The sequence below is a fragment of the Nelumbo nucifera genome, chromosome 2 (assembly GCF_055504915.1).
Source record: "Nelumbo nucifera cultivar China Antique chromosome 2, China Antique-T2T, whole genome shotgun sequence".
NCBI classification, from domain to species: Eukaryota; Viridiplantae; Streptophyta; class Magnoliopsida; order Proteales; family Nelumbonaceae; genus Nelumbo; species Nelumbo nucifera.
Genome location: NC_142650.1, coordinates 30,659,597 through 30,676,182, shown reverse-complemented (window position 1 = coordinate 30,676,182; position 16,586 = coordinate 30,659,597). Strand labels below are relative to the sequence as shown.

The 16,586-nt window shown below is 36.2% G+C and overlaps 1 long non-coding RNA gene and 1 other non-coding gene across 2 annotated transcripts; one reads left to right on the top strand and one right to left on the bottom strand.

The window, feature by feature from the left end:
• Positions 1-1,953: 1,953 nt before the first annotated feature.
• On the top strand, positions 1,954-10,792 carry LOC148802069 (uncharacterized). Its single transcript, XR_016082180.1, has 3 exons — positions 1,954-2,197; positions 2,329-2,455; positions 10,650-10,792. It is a non-coding gene; the product is annotated as an uncharacterized LOC148802069 (long non-coding RNA).
• Positions 10,793-11,044: 252 nt separating this feature from the next.
• On the bottom strand, positions 11,045-11,116 carry TRNAG-UCC (transfer RNA glycine (anticodon UCC)). The gene has a single exon. It is a non-coding gene; the product is annotated as a tRNA-Gly (tRNA).
• Between the last annotated feature and the right edge of the window lie 5,470 nt (positions 11,117-16,586).

Below are 16,586 nucleotides of genomic sequence, written 5' to 3'. Positions count from 1 at the left end.
TTCTAACCATTGGTAATTCTAATCTAAAAAGGATCTGAGCCTACAAGTTTACCAACCTTGGACTTCAAAGTCCATAAGGTTACATTTAATTTGAAAGAAAAGTTAAGGTAGGAAAATTTGTACAAGGTTTATATAGATTTTTCTTTCTCTTTCTTTTCCTATCTTTTCTCTTAAACCAAACACAGCCTACATCTATCATTCATATCTTTTAATTGTATGCATATTTGATATTGCCAATTTCTATGTAGCAAAAGAGCTATGTTTGATTTGAAGGAAAATGTAGGAAAACCTATACAAACCGCCTTAATGAACCCAAATTTGTAACCACTCATCTAAATATCCATGAACCAAACCCCATCAACACCACAATTTATAAGATCTCACATTTTGTGGTCACAATCAGGAGACCCCAATGAAATGGGAACCTAAACATAGCAGCGTTTTGCAATAAAGATGATTGCAACACATCAATTGATGCCTTAAATTTATGCTAGTGTGTGTTCACGTTTCATTGGGGGCCTAGATTGTGGTCAAAAGAAATGTAGTACAAATATTTTAACTTATTAGGCTGCGTTTGATTGCAATGCAAATAAATTTGTACTGATACAAAGCTATGACAGTGCAAATGATTTGAATGTAAATTCTAATCCATTTTTATTTCAAATTTTAGTTTATTTTGTTTGATTGCAGGTTTGTAGTACATATGAAGTAAATTAAGACATGAAACGGAATAAAGTAAAACCCAAAACAAGATTAATTGAGAACTTAAATTTTTTTTCATTTGCACTCCCACGCATTTATATTAATGCAAATAAAATTACACTGTAACCAAACACAGCCTTAGTTTTAGTTTGTAGTGCAAATTTCATTTGCATTGATGTAAATGCAAAGGAGTATGAATTGGCTATGGGGTCATTCGATAACAGCTGAAGTTTCCGAGCCTAAAGATTTATTGCTTTTCTCTTTCTCTTTTAGTTGATAAAATAATTAAATAGTATTGTGATCTACCCAATTTCAATTTCAGCCGTTTATTCCAGCATCTTCAGCTATTATCAATTTGCACCTTACTTTTGCTTCAGTTTAACTGTTTTTATTTGTGTGGTATATCATATTATCATGGGATGAGCCAAAATCAGCACCCTATTAGGGGTGTCAATTGAACTGGATTTGGTCCAATAAATCCAATCCAATGAATATTTTGAATCATTTTGGATCTATACAATTTAATGTTTGGACCGTCTAATCTATTCAAATTTGTTTTGATTGGATTAATTCTAACTCAAACCTGATTCATTGACACTTATATTATTATCTTCCATCAATGGATCAAATATTGGCTCAATCCAACCTAATCTAATATAAATTTATTACGGATGGACCAGGTTCAATCCAATCAATAAAAACTTTAGACCATTAAGTTTAGACTAGTCCAATTCAATTTGTCTTATTGATTTGTCCAATCCATCCAAATTGATTTTGGTTTGAATAGGTCCAATCCATTTGGCCATTGTAATGCTATCCACAGAAAGTGCCCATATGCACATTTCACCATGCATTAGGAACATCTCCGGAGCACATCCGAATTCCTATATGCGGGTTTGCCTGTGTCACACACCATATACCATTTGAAAAAACAAAATGAGGTTGGATCTAAATTGTTGAATCTTGCACATAATAGATGGCCTAGATTAATTGAATGGTCGGTTCATGGCACACCGTTTAGAATGTCTCGGATAAATGGTTGACTCTTGGCAAAATGATTTTAGATTTAGATCGATAGCTCAAACTCTCTAGCGTATCTAGAACTAGAACTAGAAGATTTCTTACAAGGTTCAAACGTTTTTGCTAAAACTCCCACGGCAAAGTAGAAAATGATCAAGTTCCATATCTATTCTTTTATGACCAATTGATGTCTTAGAGCTTGTTAACGTAAACTTCTAATCCGAGCGGGGGCATTGGTGTGGTCCAACATTGGATCAATTCCGACAAGTAGAGTGTCGTGTCGTGACTCTTAAAGCGGAGGGCACCGCGTCAGGCTGGTTTCACAGAGCAGCGACAACCTCCCGCTCCCGTCGGTGGAAAGGATGCTTCCCTGATCCACTCATGCCGTAGGAGTCGAGCTCAATTGGATGACTACCTTTATTTTTTTGCTCTTTGATCAACACCAACTCAACTCAGTCTAGCTTTTTCTGTCAAGGTCAAGGTTTCTCTGCTTTTGCTTCGTTGATTTTTCCGATTATGTTGTCTTTGTGTCGTAGCTAAAGTTTCTTGGTTCTATCTTTATTCAAATTTGTGTAGCATATTTTGAAATTGCAAATGAATCTGCAGAATTCCATTACAACACCTTTCTTAGCATTTGGGATAACCTATGTTTTTTGGAGTTTTCTGTGATCACAACTGAATCACCTCCGGCCCATGTGGCATATCTGGGTTGATCGTGGACATCTAGCTCCTGGTAGTTCAGCTATCTCCAATCTCAAATTCATGGCTTTGGTGATATAGGTTGATTGATAGCATAATTGTTTTGTCTAATTAATCATTCTGGTGGCTACGACACAATTTTTGGCTTGCGTGCTGTATGTTCTTCTTAGAATCAATTCCTTTTTTTCTCTTTTATTTTTTCTTAATCTGCCAATGTTGTTTCTCCTAACTGGGTTCTACTTAAACATATTATTATAGAGAAAGAACCATATGATCCATTACACATAAAGGGAACCAGAAAGAAAAACCTTCACTGAAAATGCCTTTGTTGGAATTGGTTTTGGTGTTGATGGTTTCCTTTGAAACTGTAGTCAAGATGTGGATATATGGTGGAATAGCATCTAACCATCCAGATTGTACATTTCATGTTTGAAAATATGTTTGGGTTTTCTACAGCTAGATTGCATTAAAGTGAAGGTGCTTGCAAGTTTTGAGATATGTAAATTCTGGGGTTTATAATATACTTCATATGAGTTGAGAATACACAGGCTTTGATGAGTGGAAAATTCCGGATTAGAATCCTCAACTTTGAGTCTAGTGCCATTTTGGTCTTTGAACTTTAAAATGCGACAGTTTAGTATCCGAATTTTCAAAACATGACAATCCAGTACTTGTTGTTAATTAGTTGTTAAGTGACATTTAAAAAGACACATATTTCCTTTGAGTGTCATCTAATTTTCTTTAACAACCATCCAAATATTGACAAAAATTTAACAGTCTCAAATCCTTGCCTCTTCTATTCAAGAAAGTTGGGGTCACCAGATTCCTAGAATGTCCATTCAAAGGTGACCCTAACTTTCTTGAATGGAAAAGGCAAAGATTTGGGACTGTTAATTTTTTGCCAACGTTTAGATGGTTGATAAAGAAAATTAGTTGACACTCGAAGGGCATTTATGTCTTTTTCAAATGCCACATAACGGCTGTTAAGTACTAGATTATCACATTTGAAAAGTTTGTATACTGAATTATTGCATTTTAAAGTTCGGAGACCAAAGTGGCACTAGGCCCAAAGTACAGAGTACTAATCAGGAATTTTCCCTAAGAAAAAGCCATATATTTGAGTTCTTTCTTCCCTTCTGGATAGAGTGCCTAGCATTCTGATATTGTGTTTTAAATGAAACTTGTCCTCAATTCCCCAGTTTAAAGTTGATCTGGGGATAGAATGTCCAGGGAAGATTTGTTGGGAAGAAACTAAGTTTATCCACAAACTATTTATCTCCCAAAAATAAAAACTTGCTATCACAATTCCAAACAAGATATCAACAAAAACAATCATAAGCCAAACAAAGAGAGACACACACGATATTTAACGTGGAAAACCCCTCCAATGTGAAGGGTAAAAACCACGGGGCCAAGGAGACCCAACAAAAAATCTCCACTAATAACTTGAGGTAACAATTACAGCAACTCAAACACCACAATATGCTCACAAACTTAGAGCAAATACAGATTCTCAAACATACAAACGAGAATACCAAAAGCGGTGAAAATAACAGTCAGAAAAACTCACAAACGCGGCTACTGTTCAGGCCACAACATGGAGACCTTCACTACTCTAAATCAGATCTCCACCGTTCCGACCGTAGGTCTGTGAGTTTTGAACAATCCCACCAAATTTCAACCAAATCGAACCACAAATGACCCTTGATCAGAATAATTGATGAAGATTGCCGCGAAATGTTTTCTTTTCCCGAACAATTACGAGTTGCTTCTGTTCGACTTCAAATAACCGGCGATTCGGAGCTCCGATCAAAGATCCGACCGTTCAGAATGAAGAAAAATGAGTTATTCACTTACTGTCCAAATTTCTGCTCGATCGGACGGTGGATCGGAAAGTTCCGGCCGTTTGATGAACTCTGCGCACTGAAAAATCTGCACAGTATTTCGATTTCTCTCTTTTCCTCTCTCTCTTCAACACGCCGCGCGCAAAAAAGATCTAACCCTAGTTTTTGTTTTTCTTTTTTTTTTGAAAAAAAAAACAGTTGGCTGAAGGAGAGTGGGCTATAATATGGGTCAATATCCCATAATGGGCTGGGCCCAACAATTCTCCCCCTCCAGCCCATGAGAGAAGGGAGACACTTCAAAAAAGGCAATTATGCAAATTTAAGGCCGACTGCTCTGGCACACAGTTCAAGCTTCTCTCGAGGCACCACTTTTGTCATCATGTCAGCAGCATTTTTGTCAGTGTGAATCTTTTCAAGTTCAATCAACTTGGAGTTCAAAACATCTCGAATCCAATGATATCTTATACATCAATATGCTTCGATCTATTATGAAATGTTGGATTCTTACCAAGATGAATAGCACTCTAACTATCACAATATAAGACATACCTCTTTTCAGTGAAACCAAGTTCATGCACAAACTTTTTCATCCACAGCAACTCCTTACATGCTTCAGTAATAGCGATGAACTCAGCCTCAGTCGTAGACAATGCAACACACTTCTGCAACCTAGACTGCCAGGCCACAACTCCCCCTACAAAGGTAATCAAATAACCAGAAGTAGACTTTCTAGAATCAACATCCTCAGCCATGTCTGAATCTGTAAAACTACAAAGAATATGTTTCCCAATTCCAAAACAGAGTTTTAAACTAGAAGTACCCCGGAGATATCTCAATATCCACTTCACAGCAGTCCAATGTTCTCTACCTGGATTGGATAGAAAACGACTAACAACACCAACTGCATGAGCTATATCAGGCCTTGTGCAAACCATTGCATATATTAAACTTCCTACTGCAGATGCATAAGGAATACGTTGCATTTCTCCTTTTTCTTTATCACTAGAAGGAGCTTGTTTAGTACTAAACTTAAAGTGTAAAGCAAGAGGTGTACTTACCACTTTAGCATTATCCATATGAAACCGCTGAAGTATTTTCTCAATATACTTCTCTTGAGATAACCACAACTTCTTGGCCTCTCTGTCACGAATAATCTGCATGCCAAGTATATGTCTTGCTGGTCCCAAGTCTTTCATTGCAAAAGACTTACTAAGCTCATTTTTCAACCTGTCAATTCTAGAACAGTTATGACCAACAATCAACATGTCATCGACATAGAGCAATAAAATGATGAAGTCATTATCATAAAACTTCTGCACAAAAACACAATGGTCTGAGGTTGTCTTCTTGAATCCTTGCTGGATCATAACAAACTCAAACTTCTTGTACCATTGTCTCGGGGCTTGTTTCAACCCATATAAACTTTTCTTCAATCTGTAGAGAGTCTTCTTTACCCTTCACCACGAAACCTTCTGGTTGCTCCATGTAAATTTCCTCCTCCAAACCACCGTGAAGGAAAGCAGTTTTTACATCCATCTGCTCAACCTCTAAATCAAGACTGGCTGCCAAACCAAGAACAACTCAGATAGAAGACATTTTGACAACAGGCGAGAAAATCTCCTCAAAGTCAATTCCCTTTTTCTGACAATAGCCTTTGACAACTAATCTACCTTTGTATCGTGGATTAGAAGTATTCTCCTCAGTCTTTAACCTGTAAACCCACCAATTTTGCAAAGCTTTCCTGTCCTTAGGCAACTTGACCAACTCAAAAGTATGGTTGTCAACCAAAGATTTCATCTCATCATTCATAGCGGCAACCCATTATTTCTTATGCTTAGACTCCATAGCCTCTTTGTAGCAATCAGGTTCTCCCCCATTAGTGAGAAGCACATATTCATTAGACGAATAGCGAGTAGAGGGAATATGCTATCTAGAAGACCTTCTAAGTGGGGCAACAGGTTCACCAATAGCACTACTGGTAGAAGCATCAATATCATCAGCAACATCATCATCATTATCTTCAATCAAATCATCATGAATATGATTCTGGCCATCATCATGATTACCAAACTCGGCTACACTGGGCGTATGTGTCTCAGGAACTGGATTAAGATCAACCAATTCATCAGTACTTGAAGACTCTGATTTCTCTGCCTTATCAATATCCTCAATGGTCTGATCCTCCATAAAAATAACATAACGACTTCTTACAAGCTTCTTTTCAACCGGATCGTACAATCTATAGCCAAATTCATCGTGACCATAACCAATGAAGATACATTGTCTTGTCTTGACATCTAACTTTGACCTTTCATCTTTTGGCACATGCACAAATGCTTTACAGCCAAAGACACGTAAGTGATCATAGGATACATCTTTTCCGTACCACACCCTATCAGGAACATCAGTTTGCAAAGCAACAACAGGAGATCATTTAATAACATGTGCAGCAGTATATAAAGCCTCACCCCAAAAAGATCTAGGCAACTTTGCTTCTGAAAGCAAACATCTAACTCTCTCCATCAACGTCCTGTTCATCCTCTCTGCCAGGCCATTAAGCTGAGGAGTCTTAGGGGGCGTCTTCTGGTGTCTAATGCCCTGCTGCTTGCAGTACTCATCAACTGGTCCACAATATTCACCACCATTATTAGTACGAATACATTTTAGTTTCTTTCCTGTTTTCCTCTCAACAGAAGCCTGAAACTACTTAAAGACACCAAGTACTTGGTCTTTACTCTTCAAGACATAAACCCAAAGTTTCCTTGAATGATCATCAATAAAAGTAACAAAATAAAGTGCACCACCAAATGTTTTTGTCTTCATCGGACCACAGAGATCTGAATGCACCAACTCAAGCAACTCTAATTTCCTAGAGGGAGGATGACTCTTGAAAGACTCTATTTTGTTTCCCAGCCAAGCAATGAGCACACTTTTCTAACCTTGCACCTTTCAAACCTGAAAGTAGATTCTTCCTCGCCAAACAATCAAGTCCCTTCTCATTGATGTGGCTTAGTCTTTTGTGCCATAACACTGATGAGTTATCACATTCAACTGCATTCACACCATCAATGGAAACTGAAATCTTGGTCCAGTATAGACCAGAACACTTCTTTCCACGTGCCACAACCAAAGAACCTTTCGAGAGTTTCCATTGTCCATTACCAAAGGTACTAACATAACCATCATCATCAAGAACACTGGTAGAAATCAGATGCAAACGAATGTCTGGTGCATGTCTGACATTTTTCAAAATCAATTCAGTCTCATTACTTGTTTTTAGACAAATAATGCCAATGCCAATCACCTTTGACAAACCATTATTACCCATCTTTAAAACCCCATAATCACCTGGAGTATAAGATGTGAAAAAATCCTTTCTCGATGTAACATGAAAACAGGCACCACTGTCAATAACCCAACTTGTCTCATCACAAGCAACATTAATCAAATTCTCATCACAAACAATCACAAGATCACCTATAGTGGTGGTGGCAACACGATCATCATTGTCATTATCTTTATTTTGTTGCTTACCATTGTTACCTTTATTGTCATTTTTCAGCTGAAAACAAAATCTTTTGATATGTCCATTTTTACCACAATAGTTGCATTCAAGGTTTTTGTAATTAGACCTTGATTTGCTTCTAGCCTTACTTTTACCTCTGTTACCTTGTCCTCGGTCTCTATCATTGCTTCTCCCCCTGTTTTTAATAATCAAAACCTCTGATTGAGAAGAGAATGCTTGCTGAGTTCGTCGTCTGACTTCTTCATTCAAAACAGCAGCTTTTACATATTCCAAGGTCACTACACCACTAGGAGCAGAACTGGACAAAGTCACGTGCAAATTTTCCCAAGAGTCAGGTAGAGTATTAAGCAACCAAAGTCCCAAAATTTCACCTTCAAATTTTATACCCATATCGGACAATTGATCAAAGCACTCCTGAAATTCACTTATGTGATCAGAAATAGGAGTACCTTCCTTGTACCTCAAATTCATAGCCTGTTTCAACAGAAATAATTTATTGTTCCCAGATTTAGAGGCATACAAAGTCTCAAGCTTATCCCACAAGGTTTTGGCATGTGAATCATTAGCAATATGATTCAAAACATTATCATCTACCCATTGTCGAATAAAGCCACAAACCATCTCATGCTCAAAAGCCCATTCTTCATCAAATTTATTTTCAGGTTTTTGAGTAGAAAAAACTGGTAAATGTAACTTTTTCACAAATAATAGATCATTCATTTTTCCTCCCCACTTGTGGTAATTGGTGCCATTCAAACTAATCATTCTACCATAATTAGGCTCCATCATGCAATCAAACAAATCCACAAACAAATAACCTGGCTCTGATACCATTTTATTGGGAAGAAACTAAGTTTATCCACAAACTATTTATCTCCCAAAAATAAAAACTTGCTATCACAATTCCAAACAAGATATCAACAAAAACAATCATAAGCCAAACAAAGAGAGACACACACGATATTTAACGTGGAAAACCCCTCCAATGTGAAGGGTAAAAACCACGGGGCCAAGGAGACCCAACAAAAAATCTCCACTAATAACTTGAGGTAACAATTACAGCAACTCAAACACCACAATATGCTCACAAACTTAGAGCAAATACAGATTCTCAAACATACAAACGAGAATACCAAAAGCGGTGAAAATAACAGTCAGAAAAACTCACAAACGCGGCTACTGTTCAGGCCACAACATGGAGACCTTCACTACTCTAAATCAGATCTCCACCGTTCCGACCGTAGGTCTGTGAGTTTTGAACAATCCCACCAAATTTCAACCAAATCGAACCACAAATGACCCTTGATCAGAATAATTGATGAAGATTGCCGCGAAATGTTTTCTTTTCCCGAACAATTACGAGTTGCTTCTGTTCGACTTCAAATAACCGGCGATTCGGAGCTCCGATCAAAGATCCGACCGTTCAGAATGAAGAAAAATGAGTTATTCACTTACTGTCCAAATTTCTGCTCGATCGGCGGTGGATCGGAAAGTTCCGGCCGTTTGATGAACTCTGCGCACTGAAAAATCTGCACAGTATTTCGATTTCTCTCTTTTCCTCTCTCTCTTCAACACGCCGCGCGCAAAAGAAATCTAACCCTAGTTTTTGTTTTTGTTTTTTTTTTTTTGAAAAAAAAAACAGTTGGCTGAAGGAGAATGAGCTATAATATGGGTCAATATCCTATAATGGGCTGGGCCCAATAAGATTACCATGAAAAACCTATTAGATTCTTCTGTTCTCTAGCACTTGTATGGTAGGTGTTCCTCTGCATAGCATCTGGGATTTATTCGGGCATCCAAGAATGATACTCATTTTGATTCTTGAATAAAGAATTGCATAAAATGATCCTTCCCTGTATGTCTTTAAACATATTGAACCAAGATAGTTTCGTTTTAAATAAAACTTCACTCTTGAGCACTCAGTTTTGGGGGCAGTTGCTTTCTGTTGAACCTCAAGATGTTCCTTAGCAGAAAGGGCAATTTCTTCATTTAAATATCCTCTGCGCAACTTCTTCAGTGACAAAATCACTAATTTTAGTATGAATTAGACGTGAAAAACTCAATGCTCAATATGTTTCATTCTCAAGTTTGGAAATTCAAGATATCTACAAATATATATATATATATATATATATATATATATATATATATATATCAGTTTGAAATTTCAATATCAACTATTTGAGAAACTAGCTACTTTTGAATACGCATCAGAGAAAGGCATAGATGTTCCAAAAGAAAAGAAAATAATATATAAATGCATGGATTACCAATAAGATGTTCATTGGATACACAAAAGGCGACCCTTCAAATATATTATATTGTCCAAACGAAAAGAAAGTTACCAAGGCAAATAGAAAGTAACTCTAACTTTTTCTTTTTGGAGCATAATGTTGTTCAAGCAATTTTTTGGATGGAAATAAGTCTGGTTTTCAACACTTACTGCCAAATGCTGTGATTTCATATGATGTATGATTGATTCATGGGGAAACTTCCTGATTATGATTCAATGGAAAGTTTTGTTTTCCCATTTCATTTACAAGTTTACAATTGGTATGTTTTACTTGGACTACATACAATTGTGTTAGTTTTCATCACATATCAAATTATTGAAGGTGCGTTTGCTTTCTTTAACCATTAATCCTAATTGGTGTTCTATTGCATACCTAATTTCTAGAATTTTGAGTTGGTTTTCAAACACCCATGTTGGTGGAAGAAAATGTCAATAGCAAATCCATGCATTTTTTCCTTTATGGGGATCTTTCTTGAAATCCTGAGGTGTAACTCTGATTTCTATTGTTGTGCATTTCTATTCTACTATTTAATGTTTCATTCCATTTCTCATGTTTGTATGTCAGATAACTATAGTGAATTAGAACATCCAACTGAAAGGGAAGGTGTTTTCAAAGTGATCAATGCACTAGCTGTGTATCAGCTCCCAGGCCCTGTACGATAATTTGCTCTTGAAAGGGAAGACTTCTGAGCAGTTTTTCTAACTGTCCATTTTATTATTTTATGAATCAAAATTGATGGGGGACGTAAATATATTGATAGGAAATTGTGATAGAAGCATTTTCTAATTTGTTTCGTTGCTGTTTTGTTAGATATCTCCACCTTTTTTAGGACTCTATCTGGGGTTAATGTTGGGAGCATTGGAACTTGGAAGTGGCAAAACAAGAGGCATGGAAGACTGCGTTCAGTCTTGAGTTATGGAACCACATAGATGTAGTAGTTGGAATAAAATAAAATCAAATGCGTTTGCCGGGAGTCGAACCCGGGTCTATTGCTTGGAAGGCAATTATCCTAACCGTTGGACTACAAACGCCTTCATTGAAATTGTCACAATAGATTCTATACTATCAATGCCTGTTTTTTTTTCATGGGGCTGAAATAACAACGGGGATAGCCCATCCCCATTCCCTTAACCCCCAAACTTGGTGTTAGCTAACAAGAATGGATGGGAGAGGGGGGGGGGGGGAGGCAAAAGGTAGTAAACATAGGTAGGGGCCAAAATCTAAGAGGGAATTAGATGAGTATTAAGGCATAGGGGAGCATGGCTCCCCTTTGTCAACCTAGGCCCCGACCCGACCTGCCCTAACTATATTTTATTATATATATATAATATAGTTCTAGGTAGGTTTAAAAAAATGCAAATATGCAAGTAGGAATGATTAGGATGGGGTGGAGAAAATTTGGGGATCCCCATTCTCCGTGGGGATAGGAATAAGGTTGAAATTTCTAGCCCCAATAGGGTTTGAGGCAAGGCATTTGAATTTGGGGTCAAGGATGGGGCATGCAAAACTCAGCCCCGCCCCACCCTGCCCTGTTGCCATTCCTATGAAAGAAATAAGAAAAGAAGAATAGGTAGTGGCAATGGTGACTTGCAGTAGCAACAACAACAGTGATGGTTACCTACAATGGCAATGGTGGAGATCTATGATCTCTCTCTCTCTCACACACACACATCTAAAAGATCTGAGATCTCTCACATCTCATTTCTCTTCCTCTTAGAGATTATGGATGATAGACCTGAGAGATCTTAGATCCCTCTCTGATCTCTCTCTTTGTCTCTCTATTAGCTTCTCCCTCTTTTTTGGTTATTTTAATTGTTTGAAAAAATTTAAATAAATTTTATTAAACCACACAAACCATTGTTTGGGTTGAATAGTTTAGTCGCCAAATTGTTGAGCAGTTCAATGTTTGTTTTTTTTTTTTTTGCAAAAGAATGGGCTAAGAGGAAAACAAAACTAGATAGGAAACCAATTTGTAGGCTGAGCGGTTTGACTTCTTGGGTCAACGATGGTTTTAAACCATGGTAGAAAGGCTAAATAGTCTGAATTTCGGTTTATAATCTCCAACAAAGGCATTGTTAGTTTAATGGTCAATACTTAATATACTTCAGTTGAAACTTGAAAGCTACTTAAAATAACGAATTTAAAGATTTGATTAGCTAAATGTTGATCTCTACTGTGGCAGAAAGCTCCACAAGAGCTTGCATTAACGGCTTGTGTCTTAAAAGATTTTTTGAACAACATAATCCCTAGGGGCGTGCATGTCGAGTGGGTTGGGTTGGGTTTAATTACAACCCAAGTCCAACCCTAAGAATTGGTCCTAAGGCCCAATCTCAACCCAAGTCTAAGGTCAAGTCAAAACTGTCTAACCTGGGCCTAACCTGTATTGAAATTTGATGCACTTGAGTTGGGACCAGGTTCGAGTTGTGTTTGGGTTGGTCAATTAGCCCATAGTAAAATTTGATATAAGGCTTTGTTTATTTTTTGGGAAGTAAGGACGAGTAAGTTGGTAAGTCCCATAGAAAAGAAATAAACTTGTATTCGTTTTTCGGTATTAGTGGGTCTCATGAAAAAGAATGATTCATGATCAACTCGTTTACTTGGGGAAGTAATACTCTCCTTAGATTTGTTTAAATTACTTACCCATGCATGCTGAAAATCACTAATACATGATGGGACAATATTGTCCCTTCAATAGTTACTTTTTTGGATAAATTGGTCATTGTATATGCTTTTAAATATGTGTTTATATATGCACATATGTATGTCTTTAAGAAAAATGAACATATGTAAATACATAGCTAGGGCGAGCTTGGGTTGGGATAAGTTGGGCTGGTCTTGGACTACTTAAGGGAACATACAAAACAAAAAACAAACAAACAAACAAACCTTTGGGCCTAGACCCAACCTGACCAAAATCTAAGGCCAACCCATGTAAAATTGTGGGTTGGGTTGGTCTAAGCTTGGATTGGGCCTGCCCAAGTTGCATCCCTAATAATCAATAAGAAATGTGGAGGAAGATTGTTAGAACTGTTATTAGAAATGATCACCCCTAGTCGTGGATTGTTGAAAGAATTTTTAGGGATTTTGGGTTCTCGAAAAGGATAGTTCAACACATTTCCTTTTAAAAACATTTAAATGTTTAGTATTGGAGAGGATATAGAAATGTTCTTTTGGGAAGAGTGCAAATAGCATGTATCTCTTGAATGGTCCAATCTCATTTTGTAATTAGAATTCCATTTTCTAAAGCTTTCCATGTATTCAAATCTAGCCTAGAAAGATTAAATCCTAATTTGAACCAATTTGCAATTTGATCTATTTTCGGCACTCTAAAGAAAGTCCCTATTCAACCCAAATAAGAAATTACTTACCAATTTTTGTTTTTTTTTTGTCCAAAAGTCACACAAGCAATTCTATTATTTCAACTAAGTTGGTTAACTGGTTCAATATAATAGATTTTACATCATTCCTACCAATACCAATAGGAATGATGATGAACTAACCATAAGTCATCTTCTAGTTCCAGGTTCAAGGAGCTATCTACTACATGGGAAACCACCAGAGGGATGATTGGATGAACAAATGGAGAGGAGGCTTCAGCAATATAAATCGAGAGTTCTGATGTGTTGTAGGGGGTTTCAAAGAATCATCCAAGGTTTTAAATATTGATACAATATGCCTCACATGGGGCATATCATATTGGTTTACATGGAGGCTAACATAGGATGTGGCACAAGTGGAATGGGGTTGTGTTGCATCCAAACCCACATCAATATATATAAATCAATATTGGCCACATGCTAGTGGAGTGATTTATCATTTATGTTTGTTGGATTCACTTTTCTAGCATATCTTAGTTCCAAGCTTTCCATCTTCATTTTCTATGCATGTGAGATACTTTCTATTTGCAAATACACTTGGGATCTCACACATTAAGAAGGAAGAAAATTCATTAGAATTAAAAATTTAGAAGGAGCTTTAGCAGCAACAACAACAGAAGGATATATTGATTCATTATTGTATATGTGATGTTTTAATTTGCCTGTGTTAGTAGATCCATGAATTTTCCCCAAAAAATTGGTCATCATCTTCTGTGCCTTATCTCAATTATATGAGTTCAGCTACATGAGTCCAGTTTTACCAATCTGTTCTATTTAAAGCCATATTAACTGTTATTTTAAATGGTTTTGACGGTAGAAAAAAAAAAAACTATAAGATGAATCTATGTATGATATATCAAATCTATTGATCTATCAACAATTGATGTCAACAAATGATTTTTTTTTAATCTGTTGGTAATTTATAAAATAAAGCAAGATTATGTACATTATAGTAAATTATTTATTTGTAGGTTAATTTAAATAAATGGTAATATTGTAGTAAATAAATGGCTGACTCGGGTTGGGTCGATCCGGGTTGGTCAATTTGGTCGGATTGGGCATTCTTATGAACAGCCCTACATTTTAGATACTTGTGATGAGTACTTGCTTGCAATCAACTAATTCAATTGTTGTTGCCTTACCATTCCTCCACCTCCACCATGAAAATTTTCCTTTAGGTGTCCTCCACCTCAAACTTTGTTTTAGTTGAATTATAAAATGAATCACAATTGTAATTCAAATTCAAGGCACCAACACACAAAAAAAAAGTTATTTTTCTAAGTGGTGAAACGTGAAATAGAATAACCTGGTTGAATGGTAGTAAAAGCACAACATTTAAACCAATTTTACTAATAAACAAAATAATAAAAACTAAGTATGTATGATCATATTCATCTAAATTAAATTAGATAGGGATATACCAAATTGGATAGGGGTTTTAGGTTTGCAAGAAGCTATTTTGAGCAAAAAGGTTGGTGACTTTCCAAACACTAAAAGAGCATTTTTTTTTTTCAAAAATCATATTTTAAAAAATGTTTTTTTTTTCATAAAACCATTTAAGCCAATAAGCACTCCTAGGCACAACCTAATTTTGGTTGTTTTTCTTTTTTTTCAATGCAAGCCTATGCTCCAAGTAGGGGTGGATTTGAGCCTAGTCGAGTTGAATATCTGGCTTTTTAAGTTCAGCTTGGTAGAAAAATAAGAGGCTTGAGTTAAATTCGAGCTCAAGTTGACTCAACCTAAAAGATCATATGCTTGAACTTGACAATGGGCCAAGCTTCATATAAAAATGATTTCTTATTATACATACATAAATTATTTATTATTATACATATAAAAATAAAATTATTATATATAATATAAGCTTGATTAGGCTTGCAAATTTAACGAGCTGAGCTTCATTAATCTCAAGCTAGATTCAATTAGAAAATTTAGCCTTTATATTGTGCTAGAGGCCTTAAGCTCAACTCGGAGCTTGGTTTAGGCCTAAAGATGCTTTGTTTCTTGGTTCGGGCTACTCTCGGGTCTCACCTATTTTTAACAACATGATGGTGAGTTACAACTAGGGGTCTAATTGAGCTGAGTAGAGTTGAGTTTTGGGTGGCTTGAGCTCAAACTTGACTCAAAAACTTGGAGCTTGAACCTTGACTTGAGCTCAATCGAGTTTTGAGTTTCATACTTGAACTTTACTTAAGTTAATGGAGTTGATACTTATGAGCTACTTGAGCTCGACTTGGCTCGAGCCTATTATAAATAAATCCCTATTAAAATACAAACAAATTAATATTTAAAATATTATAAATAAAAAATATATTAGAAAATTTTATTATATATTAAAAATTATAAATAAATTAATATTATAAATAAAAATATATATTATGAACTTGACTATAAATTTATTTATTTATATCATAAATTAATCAACATAAAAATTAATATTTATTTACATTATAAATAAAAAAATATTGAAATATAATAATTTATTAGAAGTTCGATTAAGCTCACGAGTTACTTGAATTGGACTTGAACTTGGCTTGACTAACTACTTGACTTCAAGCTCAACTTGACTCGATTGTCTTCAAGCCAAGTTCAAATATTTAGTGAGCCGAGCTTAAGTAGCTTGTGAGTTGGCTCGACTCGCTTACATTCCTAGTTACTACTTAACAGCTCCAAGAAATAGGGTCTTTTGTAAAATTACAAAGAAGAAGGGATCATTTTGGTAATATAACTAGAAAAGAGGCACTTCATTTTTTGCCACTACTTGGCCTTCAGGTGCTTCTCTCTAGGGGTGCAAGTCGGGCGGGTTAGGCGGGGTTTATGGTCAACCTAGACCCAACCCTAAGATTTGGGCTTAAGGCCTGAGATTGGATCAAGCCTGAAGTCAAGCTTGACCTTTCTAACCAAAACCCAGTCCGCATTATAATTTGATGCACTTGAGTTGGGCTTGGACACATGATGGGATTGGATTGATTAATAAACACATACTAAAATTATACATGTATATATATATGTGTTATGTATGCAAATATATATCTATATACGTATCATGTGTATGTTTATAATTGGACTGGGCTTGGGCTGGGTTTACGCTACTAAGGGCTAGGACGAAAATTCAAGCCCATCC